We start from the raw sequence: 19667 nt of genomic DNA on the forward strand, positions 1-19667 counted from the left end.
GTCAGGTAGTGTGATTCCTCCAATTTCATTTTTCTTTTTCAAAATGTCTTTGGCTATTTGGGGCCTCTTTCCTTTCCAAATAAATTTCATAGTTAGTTTTTCTAGTTCCTTAAAGAAGGCTGTGTTGTTTTTTATTGGGATTGCATTGAATGTATAGATCAGTTTTGGTAGGACAGACATCTTAATAGTATTTAGTCTTCCTATCCATGAACAGGGAATATTCTTCCACTTATTTAGGTCTTCTTTGATTTCCTTGAACAGTCTTGTGTAGTTTTCAGTGTATAAGTTTTTTACATCTTTAGTTAAATTTATTCCTAAATATTTGATTTTTTTACTTACTATTGCCAATGGTATTTGTTTCTTGATTTCCTCCTGATTTTGCTCATTATTGGTGTACAGAAATGCTACTGATTTTTGCGCATTGATCTTATAACCTGTGACTTTACTAAACTCATTTATCAGTTCTAGAAGCTTTGTTGTAGACCTCTCAGGTTTTCTATGTATAGGATCATGCCATCTGCAAATAATGAAATTTTGACTTCTTCCTTTCCAATTTGAATGCCTTTTATCTGGTTCTATAGCAATTATTCTTTCTCAGTTTCCACTACCCGCTCAATGCTGTGATTGTTGGGAAAGTCCTTTACCGTGGTAAAAATTTTACCAGGTCTGTAGGATACCTACTGCTGCTACTGGGTAAAGTTAGAAATGATAAAATTAAGTTCAAATTTAAGTGGCACTTCATTTTTTATTAGAGTGCAAATTAAATTGGAAACTTAGATAGAAATAAGTGTTATTCAAGAAGGCCAACTGACCTTTTATTCTATGAATGAATCACTAGAAGCCTCACAGAAGCTTTACATTTTAAAAGCTTCTGAATGCTAAGTAGCACTTAAAGACAGAGCATCACATCTCACAAAGCCTTGGCCCTAAAATGGTTTGTAATAAAAAGTGGGCTCTAACCTGGAGTGCATTTCTAAAGCTATTTTTCCCAGATTTTTGGATTTTTGAGAACTTTTGATAGTTGGCTTATATTTAGGGGATAAATATCAGTTTGAAAAATTTTATTTTGGAATAAGTATTTTTAAAATAAATCATCTACACCTTTGATCATCTAATAAATAAATTATTTTGAAAATCTAATTAGGAAAGACTTAAACTCACAATAAAATAATTGTCGTAGTAAAGGACAAGTAGCAAAAAGAGAGCTGTATATGTGCATTTTATGCATATTGGGCAAATTACCTAACCTGCCCAAACTTTTGAGTTCTCCCTCTCTAAATGAAGACAATACTATTTTTCATTAGGAATAAAGCAGTTAAAATATAAAATTCTCAGAATAGTACCTGCCACCCTATACTTAAGACATAAGAATTTACCTTTTTTGTGTGTAAATGTTCCTTATTTATAAATTATTATTACCACAGAAAATTCAAAACCTTATCTTAGAGTAACACTGATCCTCAGACCAAAATTTGGAAACACTGGTCTAGAGGACCCACAATGGTATATGATTCAAGATACTCATACTCTTGGACTGTACTAATTTATAACAATTAAATGTACCCAAAGAAGGATAACATGCTTTATCCTGAGTGTTGACTAAGAATGGTTATAAACATAAATAATCTTTAGTGTCATTTCCCAAACATTTTTACCCATTACTTGGATGTAAATAAAAATAGTAGATATAATTCATTGAGCACTTACAGAAGTCATCTTTGGCTCTTATCTTTCCTTCACCTTTTACTTTCAATCCATTATCCAAATCTGGCTATTCTACATACAAAACATAATTTTGAATCTACCTACTTTCTCATTTACCAATGTTATCACTTAAGGATAAGCAACCATCTGCTCTTAACTGTGTGTTGAACTTCCATCCTAACTGGACTTCTTGCTTCCACTCTTGATATCTACAGTCCATTCTCCTCATGGCAATCAGAATGATATTTTAAAAATATGTATGGGAAGAGCAAGATGGCAGTTTAATATTGAGCTGCAGGAGTCAGTTTTTCCTTCAGGACTGTTAGTAATCACCCAGAGCTATCTATAGCACCTGTTTGTGGGAGTCCAAGAGACAAGAAGAGCATCTTGCATCATCTCTGAAAGAATGGAAGGAGTCAACTGCCCATCTGCAGTTAAGATGCATGAGTAGAGCTGTCCACCATGGAGAGGATGGTGCCAATCTTCCATTGTCAGCACAAGCTACCTTGGGAGCAATTCCATGGCTGGATTTGGAATCTCCATTGCCCAAAAACAGGGGAGGAATGATGGTTGTCTGCTGACTTCATTTACTGATTAATAAATTCAGCTGACTAAAGTATAATCCGAAGAACAGCAAAAGTTTGAATTTGTACAAGTTATAAAGAGGCTGGCAGTCATCATTTTAACTCTATCCCAGGCATGAGGGGAAGGAGGGCTGATTGAAAATCACAATGATTGTAGGAACTGTCTTCTTTCCACCCAGATTGGACAGCAGCCCTAGCCAAGGTTACAGTCCCAACTCTGACAGAGAGGAAGCTGATAGGAATTGCACTAGCCACTCTGGGTAACTGCAAATGTTTCTGGTGACACAGACTGAATGGTCAGACTCCTGGACCTCCAGCCCCACACCCCACATAGGAGACGAGCTGTGTTTCCTCGGATTCTCTTGACAAATGCAGGCACTTTCAGTGTGCACAAACTGGTTAGTTGAGCACCTTGAACACCATCTTCACCCATCCACCTTGATAGGATAGGAGAGGGCTGGTGTTTATTCAATCTCTCTGAGCAACAGTAGGCACTTTCAAGCTGCAAAGACTGGATACTCAGACAACTGTCAGTCCCTCAGTGACCTCCCATAAGATATAATGGCAGCTGTGTTTCCTCAGCCTCTATGGGCAACTGCAGGAACGTTTGACTCACATAAACTATTTTGTTGAGCACCTTAGATTCCATCTCCACCCCTATCCTCCTCCCATAGGATAAGAGAGGGCTGATGTTACCTCAGGCTATCAGGCAACTGCAGGTGCTTTTGGTCTGTACAAACTTGACTATTGTGTGCCTGTGGCTCTATCCACCACCTGATAGGATAAGAGGGGTATAATGTTTTCCCGACCTCCCTTTTAAACTGCGTGTGTTTTCTCACACACAGACTGAAGTCAGACACCTTTTGTTCCATCCCTGCTCCCAAGGAAGACAGGACAGAGAAGTTTCCTCAGCCTTTCTTGGTAAGGGCAGGCACTTTTAGGCTACAGCGACTGGATTGTTGGGTGCCTGTGGATCCACCCATACCCCATAATAGGATAAGAAAAGGCTGTTGTTTCCTCAACCTCTCTAGGCAACAATAGGTCTGTTTGACCTGCACAGACTGTACTGTTGTGTATCTGTGTCTCTACCCTGATTCCCAGATAGGATAGTTGAAGACAGGTGTTTCCTAAGCCTCTCAAGGAAATGTCAGTTATTTTTGGCTTGTAAGGACTGAACTGTTGGGTGCCTATGAATTCCCCCCTAACCCCCAAAAGGACAGAAGGAGGCTTGTGTCTTCTCAGCCTTTCTGGGCAATGACAGGCATTTTGCATTTTGGCCTACACAGAGTGAACTGTTGGGTGTTGGTGGTTCCATCCCTGCCTCCTAAAGGGCAAAATGGACAGTATTCCCTCAGCCTCTGAGGGCAACTGCAGGTACACTTAGCCCACATGGATTAGATTGTTGGGCACTCCAGAGGGTCCATCACTTCCCCTGAAAGGGAGGAGTGTAGCCAGTGATATGTCCATCTACCTAGGCAACTGCAGTCATATTGGACCTGCACAGCATACACTATTGCCCACACCTGCAACTGCAACCCCACTCAGGGGAGGAAGGAGTCTGAAACTTCAATAGTCTCTCAGGGCAATTACAGGGAGACTTGGCCTGCAGGACTTGGATTATTACATAGGACTGGAGCTCAGTCCTTATACCTGACAGAGGAGAAAGATGGGAGAATTTCCATTGGCTCCTGGGACAATGCAGGCAACTTCAGTTTCCAAAGCTTCCCTCAGCCTCTACTACACAGACAGCAAGCAAGAAAGGGCAAGAAAGCCCTCAAGTAAAGAGAAAAACTGTGACCAGAATATATGCATATAGTAAGCCAGATGCCAAGACCCCAACAAAAAATTCAAATCCATACCAAGAAACAGGAAGATATGCCATACTCAAAGGAATGTTTTATGCCTCCAGATGAAATAAAGGAGTTTAGGCAACTAATCATGGATGTTCACACAAATCAAATTAATAAATTCAAAGTGATAATTAAAGAAATTAGGACATCAAGAAGACACAGGGTGAGCACAAAAAGATTTTGAAAGGATACACAGAAAAATAGCAAATATTATAGTGATGAAAGGTACAATGAGTGAGATTAAATATACCCTGGAGGCATATAACAACAGATTTGAGGAGGAAGAAGAAATGACCAGTGAGCTTGAAGACATGGTCTCTGAAAGCAAACATTAAAAAGAAGAGGTGAAGAAAAAAATGGAAAAAATTGAGCAAGCCTCGGGGAACTAAATGGCAACATGAAATGTGCGAACATGTTTGATGCTGTCCAGAATAAGAATGGAAAAGAAAAGGGGCAGAAGGAATATTTGAAGGTATAATAGTAGAAAATTTCCCAAATCTATTGAAGGACATAGATATTCATGTCCAAGAGGCACAGCATATTCTCATCTGAATAAATAGAAATAATCTACAAGTCACACACTAATCAGAATGTCAAATGCCAAAGACAAAGAGCATTCTGAGAGCAACAAGTGAAAAGTAATTCGTAACATTCAATCTATACCAAATAAGATAAATTGTCAATTTCTCATCAGAAACCATGGAGGCAAGAATGAAATCTTGTGACATATTTAAGGTACTACAGAGAAAAACTGCCAGCCAAGAATCTTATATCCAGCAAGATTGTCTTTCAAACATGAGGGCAAGATTAGAATATTCACATATATATAGAAAATGAGAGAGTTTGTAACAAAGACAGTGGCTTTGCTGGTAAAGACAGAGGACAGAGCCAAATTCTGAAAAGAAAAGACAGCAGAGGCTTGAAGAGAGTCTTTAAATGAAGATTATGTCAATAAATATAAATAAAAGTATAAAAAGACTGATGAAAATAATGTATGACTGATAAAACCCAAAGGTCAAAATGGGTGAAATAAGGGCTTCCTTTATGGTAATAACATTGAACGTTAATGGATTAAACTCCCCAATCAATCAAAGCACAAAGACTGTTGCAATTGATTATATATATATATATGTATGTATATATGTATATGTATGTATATGTATATCTGCAATCTCTATGCTGCCTACAAGAGAACCAACTTAGACCCAAGGACACAAATAGATTTAAACTGAAGGGCTGGAAAAAGACATTCCATGCACATAGTAACCAGAATAAAAAATAACACAACAACTGGAATTGGGTACTTATATCAGATGAAATAGATTTTAAAATAAACAACTATTAGACACAAGGAAGCACATTATATGTTAATAAAAAGGGAAAATCTCCAGGAAAAAATAGCAATCTTAAATATATATGTACCTAAACATGATGCCCAAAAATACACAAGCCAATCACTGGAAAAACTCAAGGAAGATATTTCTAAAATATTTCTAAAATAATAGTTAGACACTTCAGTACACCACTCTCAGCATTGGACAGAACAATTGGATAGAGATCAATAAACAATAGAGAGCTTGAATAATTTGATAAATGAATTAAACTTAATAGATATATACAGAACATTGTTCCCCAGAAAGGTAGGATATACATTGCTGTTCAGTGCTCATGGATCTTTCTCCAGGATCGGCAATATATTCAGTCACAATGCAGATCTCAACAAATTCAGCAAGGTCAAATATTAAAAAGGAATCTCTCTAACCATAATGGAAAAAATGTTGGAAATCAACAAGAGGTAGAAAAAATGAAAATTCACAAAAATATGGACAACAATCTATTAATTAATCAGTGGGTCAAAGAAAAAATTGTGAGATAAATAAAAAACTATCTTGAGATGAATGAAAACAAGAGCACAGCATATCAGAACCTATGGAATGTAGTGATGGAAATGCTGAGAAGGAAATTTATAGCCTTCAATACTTACATTAAAAAAGAAGAAAGAGCAAAAATTGAAGATCTAATTGCACAATTGAATAAACTAGAAAAAGAAAAAACAAATTATTCCTAAAACAAGTATAAGGAAGCAAATAGAAAAGGTCAGAACACAAATAATTGAAATTAAGAACAAAAAAATAGAGGATTAACAAAACCAAAATTTGATCCTTTAGAAGATTTTAAAAAATCAACAAACCCTTAGATATACTGACATAGAGAAATCAAGATATTATGCAGTTAAATAAAGTTAAAAATGAAAATGGGGACATTATTACTGACCCCACAAATAAGAGTTGATGAAAGGATACTATTGACAACTGTATGCCAAAAAATCTAGACAATGTAGACAAAATGGAAAAATTCCTAGGAATGTACAAACAACTTACATGACCCTAGAAGAAATAGAAGACTTCAACAAACAAATAGCAAGTAAAGAGATTGGAACAATCTTCAAAAACTCCCCAAAATGATAATCCAAGGACGAGATGGATTCATAGGTGAATTCTACCAAACAGTTAAAGAATATTTAATGCCAATTTTAATCAAGTTCTTAAAAATTTGAACAAGAAATGCTCTACCAAACTCACTCTATGAATCCAATAGTACCTTAATACCAAAGCCAGATAAAGATATTATGAGAAAAGAAAATTACAGACCCATTTCCTTAATGAATACAGATGCAAAAATTCTCAACCATATACTTGCTCATAGAATCTAACAGCACATTAAAAGAATTATTCATCATGACCAAGTGGATTTTATACAAGGCATGCACGGGTTGTTCAACACAAGAAAATCAAATAGCATAATACACCACATTAATAAATCAAAGAAGAAAAATCACATGATCCTATTGATTGATACAGAGGAGACATTGGACAAAACATCGCATTCTTTTTGATACAAATATGACAAAAGATAGGAATTGAAAGAAACTGTCTCAACATGACAAAGTGCATATATGAAAAACTCACAGCTAATATTGTACTCAATGATGGAAGATTGAAACCTTTCCCATTGAGATCAGAGAGGAGACAATGATTCCCACTGCCACCACTGTTGTTCCATGTAGTCCTAGAAGATCTTGCTGTAATAATCAGGCAAAATAATAAAATGGCTCCATATTGGAAAGGAAGAAGAAAAACTCTCACTATTCTCAGATGATATGATCCTATACATAGAAAGTCCAAAAAATTCTACAAAAAAAGCTGTAGAGCTAATAAACATTTTCACTGGAGTGTTAGGATGCAAGATATTTATGCAAATATCATTGGTGTTTCCAACCATTATTAATGGGCAATATAAGGAGTAAGTTAGGAAAAAAATTTCCATTTACAATGGTGAATAAGAGAAACAAATACTTCAGAATAATCTTAACCAAGTGTAAAAAGCTCTCATATTCAGAAAACTACAAAGTATTGCTAAAAGAAATTTTAAAAAGACCCAAGTAATTGGAAGAAAATTCCATGCATATGGATTGGAAGAATAAATACATTAAGATATCAATTCTACCCAAATTGACACACAGATTTAATGCAATTCCAATAAAAATTCCACCAGCATTTTATAAACAACTCACAGTTATCAAATTATTTGAAATATAAGGGGTTCTGAAGAGCCAGAAACATCTTTACAAGAAAAATCAAATTTGGAGGACTCTGATTTCCATACATTACATCGCACTACCTAGGTATAGTGGTAAAACGAGCAGGGTACTGACATAAAGTTATATGAATATATCAATGGAACCAAACTGATATTTCAGACACAGACTCTCACATCCATATTCAAGCGATTTCTGACAAGACTGCCAATCCCAAACACCTGGGTAAGAACAGCCTATTCAAGACATGGTGCTGGGATAACCGGATACTCATAGGCAAGAGAAAGAAAGAAGACCCATATCTCAAACGTTATACAAAAATTCACTCAAAAACGGGTCAAATACCTATATATAAAAACTAGAACCCTAAATCTCCTGGAAGAAAATGTATGAAAACATCTTCAAGGTGGTGCATTCTTAAACCTTACATCAAAAGCTGGTGCAATGAAAGAAAACATGAAGAAATAGGACGTACTCAATCTTAAACTCTTTTGTGATTCAAAGGACTTCATCAAGAAGGTGAAGAGACAGCTCACTCAACAGGAGAAAATATTTGGAAACCACATATCTGATCAGAATTTTATTTCCATTCTATGAAAATTGATCATGCAGCTCAACAATAAATAAGCAACCAATCCATGTTTAAAAATGGGAAAAATACGTAAGTTTACATTTCTTCAAAGACGAAATACAAATGGCTAAAAAGCAAATAAAAATATTCAATAACTGTAGCTATTGGTGAAATGCCAAATATGTACTACATTACTAATAGGAAAATATGCCAAACCTATTCTGTGGGCTAGAGTTAGTAGTAATAATCTGATGATAATATCTCAAAATCTGCAATAAATATTCCAAAATGGTGTGGTATGTTGGTGAAGCATTGTTGTATGGGAATTTTACACATGTGCATGATTGTTTTCTAAGTTTACAACTTCTCTAATAAAAATAGTATTTTTAAAAATGTAAACTTTCCAATGGATTTTCATTGTATATATAACAAAATTGAAAGTCTAATCATAGCATAAAGACCTTGAATTATCTAGCTTCTGCCTGTCTTTCTGCCCACATCTTGTGTTACCCTCCCCCATATTCACAAGCTCCAGCAACACTGATCTTCAATTATGTCCCTTGAGGACTGTATTATTATTCCTCTCTCAGGGCCTTTAACTTGCTGTCCTTTCTGCCTCTATTTTCACATGGCCTTTCATGACTATGCATCTGGGTCTCAAATATTCCTCTCCTTACACTTATAGGTACAGCAGTCATTGGATTTAGAACACAGTCTAAATCCAATATGATCTCATCTTGAGATCTATAACTTAATTGCATCTGCAAGGATCCTCTTTCCGAATAAAGTTCACATTCACAGGTACTGGAAATTGGGACTTTGGCACACTGTTTAGGGGAACATCATTCAAGCCACTATAAGAAGAAACATTTGTATAACCTCTAATAATAATAATAGCAATTAAGGATATTAAATGATCATCTACTATGGTCCATTAACTCATTTTGAAAGCATGTTAAATATATCAACTGATTAAATTCTCACAATGGCCAAATAAGCTGGAAACTAAAGCACAGAGAAGTATTTCACTTTCCCCTGTCACATAATGGAAAATAGTGGAGCTAAGATCAATGTAGCTAGGATTTGAAGCCTTATGACTCCAGAACTCATGCCCTTGACTGCTTTGCTGCACAACTTCTTAAATATGTTAATAATATAATAAGATTAGTAGTAAAAACACTGCATTTACTGGGTGCTATATACCAAAAACTGAGCTTCTTTCTTTACGTGAATTACCTCATCTATCTCTCACAACAAATTTGAAAGGCAATTAATTTCATGATTCCCATTTTATAGTCAAGAGAACTGAAATTCAGAGAGCTAAAATAAAGTTTTCAATATTATACATCTAAGAAATGGTGAATTAAAAATTAGGAGATCTGACTCCAGAGTCAGTGTTCCCATTAAGTATGCAACACTGAGTGTAGGATTAAAACTTTCACTTACTTATTCTTCATCTCTCCCCTTCATAGTGTCTTTTGTGAATTATGTGCTTAGTAAAACTCTGATAAGGAAATTGAATGGATAAATTTTATTAATAATCCTGTAGTAGTCACTTTTTTTCTAGTTTCTTTATCTGCTTTTCCATTTTTACTTCTCAGTGTGTCAATCTCTTACTCTTTATCCTCCTCCATGACTACATATCAAGGGCTTCTTATCATTTTTCAAGAACTTATGAAATGTAGTCAGATGAAACTATGGAAAGGAGGTTTGTAAGAGAAATTTCCACAGGGAGACATGCTACAAACAAGCATTAACTCCAAAACAATCCAAATCAAATTGTGGGTTTTTCATACTATTTCAGATCAAATTGGAAGCTACACCAAATAAGCTGAAAATATCCCACATGAGTAATGAAAGTGCCAAATCAACTGGATGTCAATATCTTCCATACTATGCTGATATTTCAACTGGCCAGGAAATAAAATTTTAATGCTCCAGTTAATGTCTAAGGAGGGAATTAAAATAATATTCCATATATGACTCTTGCTTCACCTCAGTTCTTGGAAACTAATAATCATTGTAAAGGCACAAATCTAATTACAGGTATCATTTTGAAATACTAGTAAGATATTAGAAGTCATATTTACATTTGCAACAGTAACCTCAGTACCAAAAGTAATCTCTGTAAATATCATCAGCAGTACCAGTCAAATTGAACAACTCCAAGGGGTGATTATTTACATCAAAGTCTATGTGAATGCCATCCACTCGAGTTGTAGAGTGCACAAGTGTCAGGGCAGTATCTGGAGACCTTGGTCACAAAAGTGATTAAGAATAACAAAGGATCAATGTAAAAAAGCAGCTGGTGGCAAAGTGTGCTGATCCACACCAGTGATATTTCAAATTTTAGTGAAGTCAAAGCGAGTGCTACACTTGCAACTTGTTAAACTTTTGTACTAGTTTGGCTGGCCTTTGATGATCTGAGGGAATTCCAGTGAAGGGCAAAGCTCAAAGATTTGGAGTTTTATCTGAATCTTTTCTCAACTCTTCAAACCTCCAGGTCCTAGATAACTCATGGGAAAGAATTTTCTTGTGGGATTAATATTAAGGGTTAAATCTTGTTAAGGAGAAAAACATTTCCTAAGAGACTAAATGAAAGCACTCCAATACTTCCAATAATAGAAGGAAACCTGACCATGCTTTGGAGCCTAGATCAGAATCAGCAAAGCAAACAAGGAGTTGTCATAGGCTCTTTGTGGTTGTGTATTTCCTGGATTACACTCTAATGTCATTCAGGGATAATTGCTGTATATTTCACCCAGTTTGAGTTCTGTTTTGCCCCATGATCTTCTGCTACAATCTAATGATTGTTTCTCCCTAGATCACACTTTGTCCAAAGGCCAAATAGTATTTAGTTTGGTCCTGTTAATAATTTTGGTTCAGTTTTGGTTTGAATAGTTAGTTAGACATAAAAGGCAAAAATGAGAAACTGGCCAAAATAACTGTTAAAATTTATTGATGACTTACTGAATGCCAAAGAGAAATTAAGTAACTTTGTACAATGCCTCAGATCTGAGAATCGCACTCAGGAATGTTGGGTACCAGGAACTACACAACTAACAGCTAAATAGTATGGCCTTCTTACTAATTGATTTAACATATCATTAGGCCCATTAGCAGCCCCACATTTACACTGGCCACATCCAAATTATGTACCCTTGCCTTTGTTCCTTTCCCATCTTCCTCATTTATTTCACTTTTGTTATTAGGTAAAGGTGGCACAGAGTAGAAACAAAGAGATCAAGAGTTTTTCTAGATAAACATTCTCATGTAATAGTGAAATAGAAGAAACCAAAAATGTTTAATTTCTCCTGAGCTTATCAGAAACTTTCATTAATTTCTACATCTAAACCATAATTTCTGTAATATTTTAAGAACAGGATTAATTGAGATACTCATGATTTTATTATCATCACTAATCCTCATTGTAACAAAAATAAAACTTCACAAAAGCTGTTTTCGTAATGAAGTAAAGGTTAGGCAGTTATCGTTATTTCAAATTTACAGAGAAGTAAACAGAGGTAAAGTGAGGCAAGATTCCCATATTCATTTTCTTAATTTTTTATTATGTTGGAATCAAAGAATCAAAGAGCCATTTGGCTGAAAATGATCTTTAAAAGGCTTATGCCTCCTGGACAAATTCTTAAACTTCCCACAAATTCTGATATCCAAATTAATTCAAAGATTTATGTAATATGGGCTGTGACAACTAATATTGCAATTGTACATGTTTCCAAAATGCAAATAAAATGGAGGTCAACCATCGCCAAATCTCAGTATGGCCAAATTTAGACAAAATGTCATTAAAATAATTGGAAATGAATGAGCGATTAGGGTTCACTAGTCTCCCAGGATCTTGGGGGTTGAGGGCAGAAAATTACATATTCCCTAATCTATTTCTACCTAGTTCTGTCCCACCTGATTCTTCTTCCAATTACTATTTATTTTCACTGGTATTTGTGATGGGATGGAGTCTAAGCAGCACTAACTTCTGGAGAATCTCTCATCTATGGCCAAACATTCACATTAATATTGTGTATGTATTTGTTTTTTATAACTTTTTATTAGAGAAATTGTGAACTTACAAAACAATCATACATAATGTACAAAATTCCCATGCATCACGCTTGCACCAACACCTTATATTGTTGTGGAACATTTCTTACAAATTATAAAAGAACATGACCAAAGTATTACCACTAAACATGGTCCATTGTGTACACTTGGTATATTTTTTACATACACCCCTATTAACAATATGTATTACTATTGTACACTTCTTTTAATTTATGAGAGAGCACATTGATATGTGTACTTTTAACCACAACCCATCATTATCACCATACGCTTCACTGTGTTATACAGTCCCATGATTTCTACGTTCTAGTCAAAAGTCAGTGGATTTTACTTTTGTCACAGGGTTGTGCACTCATTGCCCCTGGAAACTTTTGAATTTTTTCCTTAGTCCAAAAGAAAATGACCCATAACCTCTACTATTGACATTTATCATTGATATAGTAACTTCTTTGACATTAATGCAAACATATTACAACATTGTTGTTAACTATAGTACATAATTTATATTAATTGCATTTTCCTATGAACTATAGTGACACACATTTGTTCTAGTTCATAAAAGAACATTACATTATTTGTATTAATAACCATAATCCTCACCTGCCACAGGGTTCACTATATTATTCAGTTCCTTTATTATTCTTTAGCTTTCTTTCAATTGATATTTACATCACTAGAGTAGCCCCTTTCAGTCAAAATACCATTTATAAAACATCTGTGTTAGTTATACACACTGTAATGTGTTCTCATCAACTCTATACATTTCCACACTTTTACAGTCAAGCTAATTGGAAATTCTGCATACATTAAGCATCATTATCCCTTCTAAGAATTCTCATCCTATTTCCTAGTAACCTATATTCTAGGTTTTTAACTCCATGGGATTATTCGTCATATTTAGTTTATTTTAGTGAGACTATGCAATGTTTGTCCTTTTGCATCTGGCTTTTTTCACTTAGCATAAAGTTCTCAAGGTTCATCAGTGTTTTATGTGTCACAGTTTTGTTTCTTCTTACAGTAGCATAGTATTCCATTATATGCATATGCAGCATAGTATTCCATTATACGCATATGCATATAATGAATTGTTTATTCATTAATTGGTTGATATACACTTGTGTTGTTTCCGTCTTTTGGAGATTGTGAGTAAGCCATTATGAACATTGGTGTGCAAATGTATGTTTGCATCACTGCCTTCAATTCTTCAGGATATATTCCTTGTAGATAGATTGCTGGATCATATGGCAGTTTTATATTTCACTTCCTGAAGAAGAACTGCCAAACTGCCACAAAGGCTACAGCATTCTACATTCCCAACAAAAATTGAGTGTTCCTATTTCTCCACATCCTCTGCAGCACTTCTTCTGTTTCTTTTAATCATGCCTATTCTATGAGGTGTGAGATATATATCGTCTTTTTAATTTGAGTTTCCCTAATAGCTAGTAATATTGAACATTTTTATGTGATTTTTCCCCATTTGTATTTCCTCTTGGGGTAAGTGTCTATTTACATCTTTTGCCAACTTTTTAATTGGATTCCTTTATCTTTTATCATTGAGTGGTATAATCTTATAGAGGATGGAAATCAAAACCTTATCATATATGTGCTTAATGAGTAGTTTCTTCCATTGCATGGGTTGACATTTCACTGTCTTAAAAAAATATCCCTTGAAATACAAAAGTGTTTAAGTTTGGGGAGATCCCAGTTACCCATTTTTTTTTTTTCTTTTTGATGCTTGTAATTTCAGTGCATGTTTTAAGAAACCACCACTTACCACCAGGTCGTGACAATATTTCCCTATATTGTCTTCTAGGAGTTTAATGGATCTTGTTTTTATATTTACGTCTTTGAACCATTTCGAACTAATTTTTGTATAGTGTGTGAGGTATGGGTCCTCTTTCCTTCTTTTGGATATGGAAATCCAGTTCTACCAGCAGTTTGTTGAATTGACTATTGACACGGATGGGTGTGTTTGACAGCCTATTCAAAAATTACTTGACCACAGATGTGACGGTCCGTATCTAAATGATGAATTTGGTTCCATTGGTCTATAAGTATATCTTTATGCCAGTATCACACTGTATTTACCACAGTAGCTAGGAAATAAGTTTGAAAGTCTGGAAGTCAAAGTAGTCCAAATTCATTCTTCCTTTTTAAGAAGTTTCTGGCTTTAGGGGGTAACTTACTCTTCCAAATAAATATGATAATTGGATTTTCCGTTTCTTTAGAAAAGACTGCTGGAATTTTTAACAGGATTCCATTGAATCTGTGTATCAATTTGGGTAGAATTGTAATTTTAATGATATTAGTCTTCCCATCCATGACGATGGAATGTTCTTCCATTTATTTAAGTCTTCTTTGTTTTCTTTTAGCAACATTTTGTAGTTTTCTAAATCCAGTGCTTTACATGCTTGGTTAAGTTTATAAATATTTTTATTATTTTTGTCACTATTGTAAATATAGTCACTTCCTGATTTCATCCTTGCATTGTTCATTACTAGTATATAAAAACACTACTGTTTTTGCATAATTATCATCTATCCTGCCAGTCTCCTGAATTTGTTTATGAGCTCTAGAAATTTTATTGTCCATGTTTAGAGGAGGCTTTCTAGGCATAGGATCATATCATGTGCAAATAGCAAAAATTTTACCTCTTCCTTTCCAATTTGGATGCTATTTTTCTTTTTTGTTTGATTTCCCTAGCTAGAAACTCTAGCATTATATTAAACAACGGTGGTAACAGTGGGCATCCTTGTCTTGTTACTGATCTCAAATGGAAAGCTTTCAGATGTTCACCATTGAGTACGATGTTAGCTGTGGCTTTATTCATGTTTGCCTTTAACATGTTGAGCAAGTTTCCTTTGATTCCTATCTTTTGGAGTTTTGTTGTTGTTGTTTTTTTAATCAAGAAAGGATGCTGGATTTTGTAAAATGATTTTCTGCATGGATCAAGATGGCCTTGTGATTTTTCTTCTTTGATTTATTTCTTATGCTAATTGGTTGTTTTGTGTTGAACTAACCTTGCATGCCTGAGATAAAATCCACTTGATCATGATAAATAATTCTTTAAATTTGTTGTTGTATTTGAATAGTGAGTATTTTGTTGAGGATTTTTGGATATGTATGCATTAGGGAAATGGTTCTCTAATTTTATTTTTTTTATAATATCTTTATCTGCCTGTTATATGAGGGTGATATTGGATTCATAGAATCAGGTTGGATTTGTCCCTTCCTATTGAATTTTTTTGGAAAAGTTTGAGTAAGATTGGTATTAAGTCCTCTTTGAATGCTTTGTTGAATTCACCTGTGAAGCCATCAAATCTGGGCTTTTCATTTTAGGTGTCTGATAACTGTTTTAATCTTCATTTGTATTTGGTTTATAGAGGTCTTCTATTAATTTTCGGGTCAGTGTAGGTTGTTTGCATGCTCTTAGGAATTTTTCCATTTCATCTACATTATCTAGTTTATTGGTATACAGTTGCTCACAGTATCCTCTTATTTCTGTGCAGTCAGTAGCAATGTCCCAAATTTCATTTCTGATTTTATTTATATCTTCTCTCTTTTTTCTTTGTCATTCTAGTTAAGGAGTAGTAAATTTTCTTGATTTTCTCAAAACCAACTTTACATTTTTTCACTTCTTTCTATTGTTTCTTTGTTCTCAATTTCATTTTTTTTTCTGTTCTGATCTTTTTTATTTCATTCCTTCTGCTTGATTTGAGCAGAGTTTGCTCTTCTTTTTCTAGTTCTCCCAAAAATCAAGGATCTTGACTTTATTTATTTTTTCTTCTTACTTAATGTAACCATTGTGGGCAATAAATTTTACTCTTGACACTACTTTCCATGCCTCCCATAAGTTCTGATATGTATGTTCTTGCTTTCATTCATCTTGAGGTATTTATTGATTTATCTTACAATTTCTTCTTTCCCCACTGATTAATTAATACATGTTGTTTAATCTCCATATATATATAATCTCCATACACACATATATGAATTTTCCCTTTATCTGCCTTAAGCTGATTTCATCTTATTCCATTATGATCAGAGAAATTACATTGTATGATTTCAATTTTTAAAGTCTAATGAGTTGTCCTAAATGATATTGCAGGAACAGATCCTGGACTTATATACCCTGTTATAACCCACTAAATGCACTGGGAGAGAGTGTAAACTACAATGTAAGTTATTATCCATGTGGTGCAGCAGTGCTCCAAAATGTATTTGCCAAATGCAATGAATGTGCCTCAATGATGAAAGAGTTTGTTGATGTGAGAAGAGTGGGGTGGGGGTGGGTTATATTTTAATGTTTTATATTTTTAATGTAACCTTTTTTATGATCTGTGTATCTTCAAAAATGCAATAAAAATGATGGTGTAGTGGGGTATATTGGAACCTCTTATGTTTAATAACGTAATGTTTTGTATGCTCTATTAACTTTAAAAAAGATAACTTAAAAAAATATATATTTATATATATTAAAACAAGATTAAGGATTTGATTTGACCACATCATTAGGATGACTCAGATTTGTGTCCCCGTCCCTTTGGTGGGCTATATAAATGAACACTCACTCAGGACTATGTAAGCAGATACACAGAACACAGAGGAAGAGAGACAATTTCATAGATAAGGCAGAGGCCTCGGGAAGGGAAACGAGCCTGAGTGTTTGCATCTGAAGAGAACAGAGCAGCTGAGAAGCGCTGAGAGATGTGTCTTATGCCAGCCTACAGCTGCCATCAGAAGAATCTGGAACCATGGAGCCGTAAGAGGAAGAAAAAAGGCAGAACCCTCACAGATATCACCTGCCATTTTGCTTCCATATGTGGCAACAGAGTTGGTGAGAAACTACTTATGGTAACTTGAGTTGGAATCTTCAGAGCTTTGTGACTGTAAGCTTCCACCTCAAGTAAATTCCCTTTATAAAAGCCAACAGATGTCTGTTATTTTACATCTGTATCCCTTTAGGCTAATACAACACATTAAGCAATTGAAGGAAAAAGACACACGATCACCTCAATTGATGTAGAAAAATACATTAGACAAATCCAGCATTCTTTCTTGAAAAAACCTCTTCAAAAGATTGGAATAGAAGGAAAAATAAATAAATCTAATGAGTTCTACCTTTGTGACCAAACATATGGTCTTCCTTGGAGAAAGATCCATAAGCACCTGAGAAGAATGTATATCCTGCTGTTTTAGGGTGTAATCTTCTGTTTATATCTATTAGATTTTTTTTTAAGATTTCTTTTTTTAAATGTATTTCTCCCTTCTCCACCCCCCCCACCAGTTGTCTGCTCTCTGTGTTCATTCACTGTGTGTTCTTCTGTGTCTGCTTGCTTTCTTGTCAGTAGCACCTGCAATCTGTGTCTCTTTTTGTTGCATCATCTTGTTGCATCAGCTCTCCATGTGTGTGGCCCCACTCCTGGGCAGGCTGCACTTTTTCCACACTGGGTGGCTCTCCTTGCATGTGGGGCTCCCCAATACAGGCAACACCCTTATATGTCACAGCTCTCTTTGCGCGCATCTGCATGGGACATGGACCAGCTCATCACATCGGTCAGAAGGCCCTGGGTTTGAACCTTGGACCCCCCATGTGATAGGCGGAAGCTCTATCGGTTGGACTAAATTTGCTTCCCTATTAGATTTTATTTTGTCATATTATTCATGCTCTCTGTTTCTTTTTTGATCATCTGCTCAAATGATCTCTCCAATGATGGGAGCAATGTATTGAAGCATACAAGTATTATTGTAGGCATCCATTTCTCCTTTCAGTTTTGCCAGTGTTTTCTTCTGTGCTATTTGAGGCATCCTGGTTAGGTTCATATACATTTATGATTATATTTCTTCCTGATGAATTGTCCATTTTATTATATTGAACTTCCTTGTTTCTAATAATAACTTTGCTTTTAAAGTCTGTTTCAAGCACAGAATATCTTTTTCCAGGTTTTTATTTTCCACCTATTTCTATCCCTGAGTCTAAGGTGACTAAACAACAAAGATGCTTTATAAATTCTTATCCATTCCATCAGTTTTTGTCTCTTGACTGGGGAGCTTAATCCATTAATATTCAATATTATTACTCTAAAGGCATTTCTTATTTCACTGATTTTGACAGATGGGTTTATCTGTCATTTTATTTTCACCATTTTTACACTGTTAGTCACTTTTATGGATACAATCTTCATTTCTATCCTCTCTTTAAACCTCTTTATCTTTTCTTTTCCTTTCAGGCTCTTTTCTTCTTTTTAGTATTTCCTGGAAAACGAGTCTCTTTGTTACAAAACCTCTCAGTTTGTTTATCTGTGAATATTCTAAACTTTCCCTCATTGTGGGGATACAATCTTGCCAGATATAAGATTGCTGGCTGGCGGTTTTTATCTTTTATTATATTAAATATATCATAAAACTGCCTTCTTTTCTCCATGGTTTCTGATGAGAATTCAGCACTTAATCATATTTGGAATTCCTTGTGTATGATGAATCACTTTTCTCTTGCTGCTTTCAGACTTCTCCTTATATTGGCATTTGACATTCTGATTAGTATGTCTTAGAGTACATCTATTTGGATTTATTTTGATGGGAGTACATTGAGCTTCTTGGCTGAAACTTCCTGCATTTCCCCAGGAACTGATGAAGCTTCTCCCACCTTTCTTCATTGCCAAGGGTAGGAATGGAACCATGGCCTTGTGGAGTAATTCATGTCATGCAGACTAACACTGCCTTCAGTTGCCAATGAGACTGATAAAGCTCCCCAAGTTCCTTAATTCCCTGCCTGGGATGGGGATGGATCTGAAGGTTTGAACAGCAAACTAAGCTCTGCAAATCAAAACTGTTCACAGTTGCCCATATAGACTGATGAAGCATATGTCCCCCCTCCTCCCCTGTCAGGGTCAGAAAATGGACCTATGGTCTTCCCAGAAATCTAGTCCATTCAAGCCAAAAGCAACTGCATTTCATTGCCCAAAGATATTGAGGGAGCACTGCCCGCCCCTTCCAATCTGTCAGGAGCAGGAAAGGAGTCACAGATGAGCCCAACAGTCTATTCTGTGTGGATTGAAAACATTTGTAATTGTCCAGAGAGGCTGTGGAAATCCCACCTCACTCCTGTGATATCATCATGGGGTTGGTGCAACAGATGTGTCCAACAATCTGGTCTGTGTAGGATGAAGGCTAAGCACATAATTATTTTATTTATTTCTTGAGTAGGAACCTGTGAGGACAATTATATTAGCTACCATTTGATCAATGCATGTCTGCTTTGTATCAGTATTTTCATAATC

Source organism: Dasypus novemcinctus, chromosome X (genome assembly GCF_030445035.2).
Source record: "Dasypus novemcinctus isolate mDasNov1 chromosome X, mDasNov1.1.hap2, whole genome shotgun sequence".
Classification (NCBI taxonomy): Eukaryota; Metazoa; Chordata; class Mammalia; order Cingulata; family Dasypodidae; genus Dasypus; species Dasypus novemcinctus.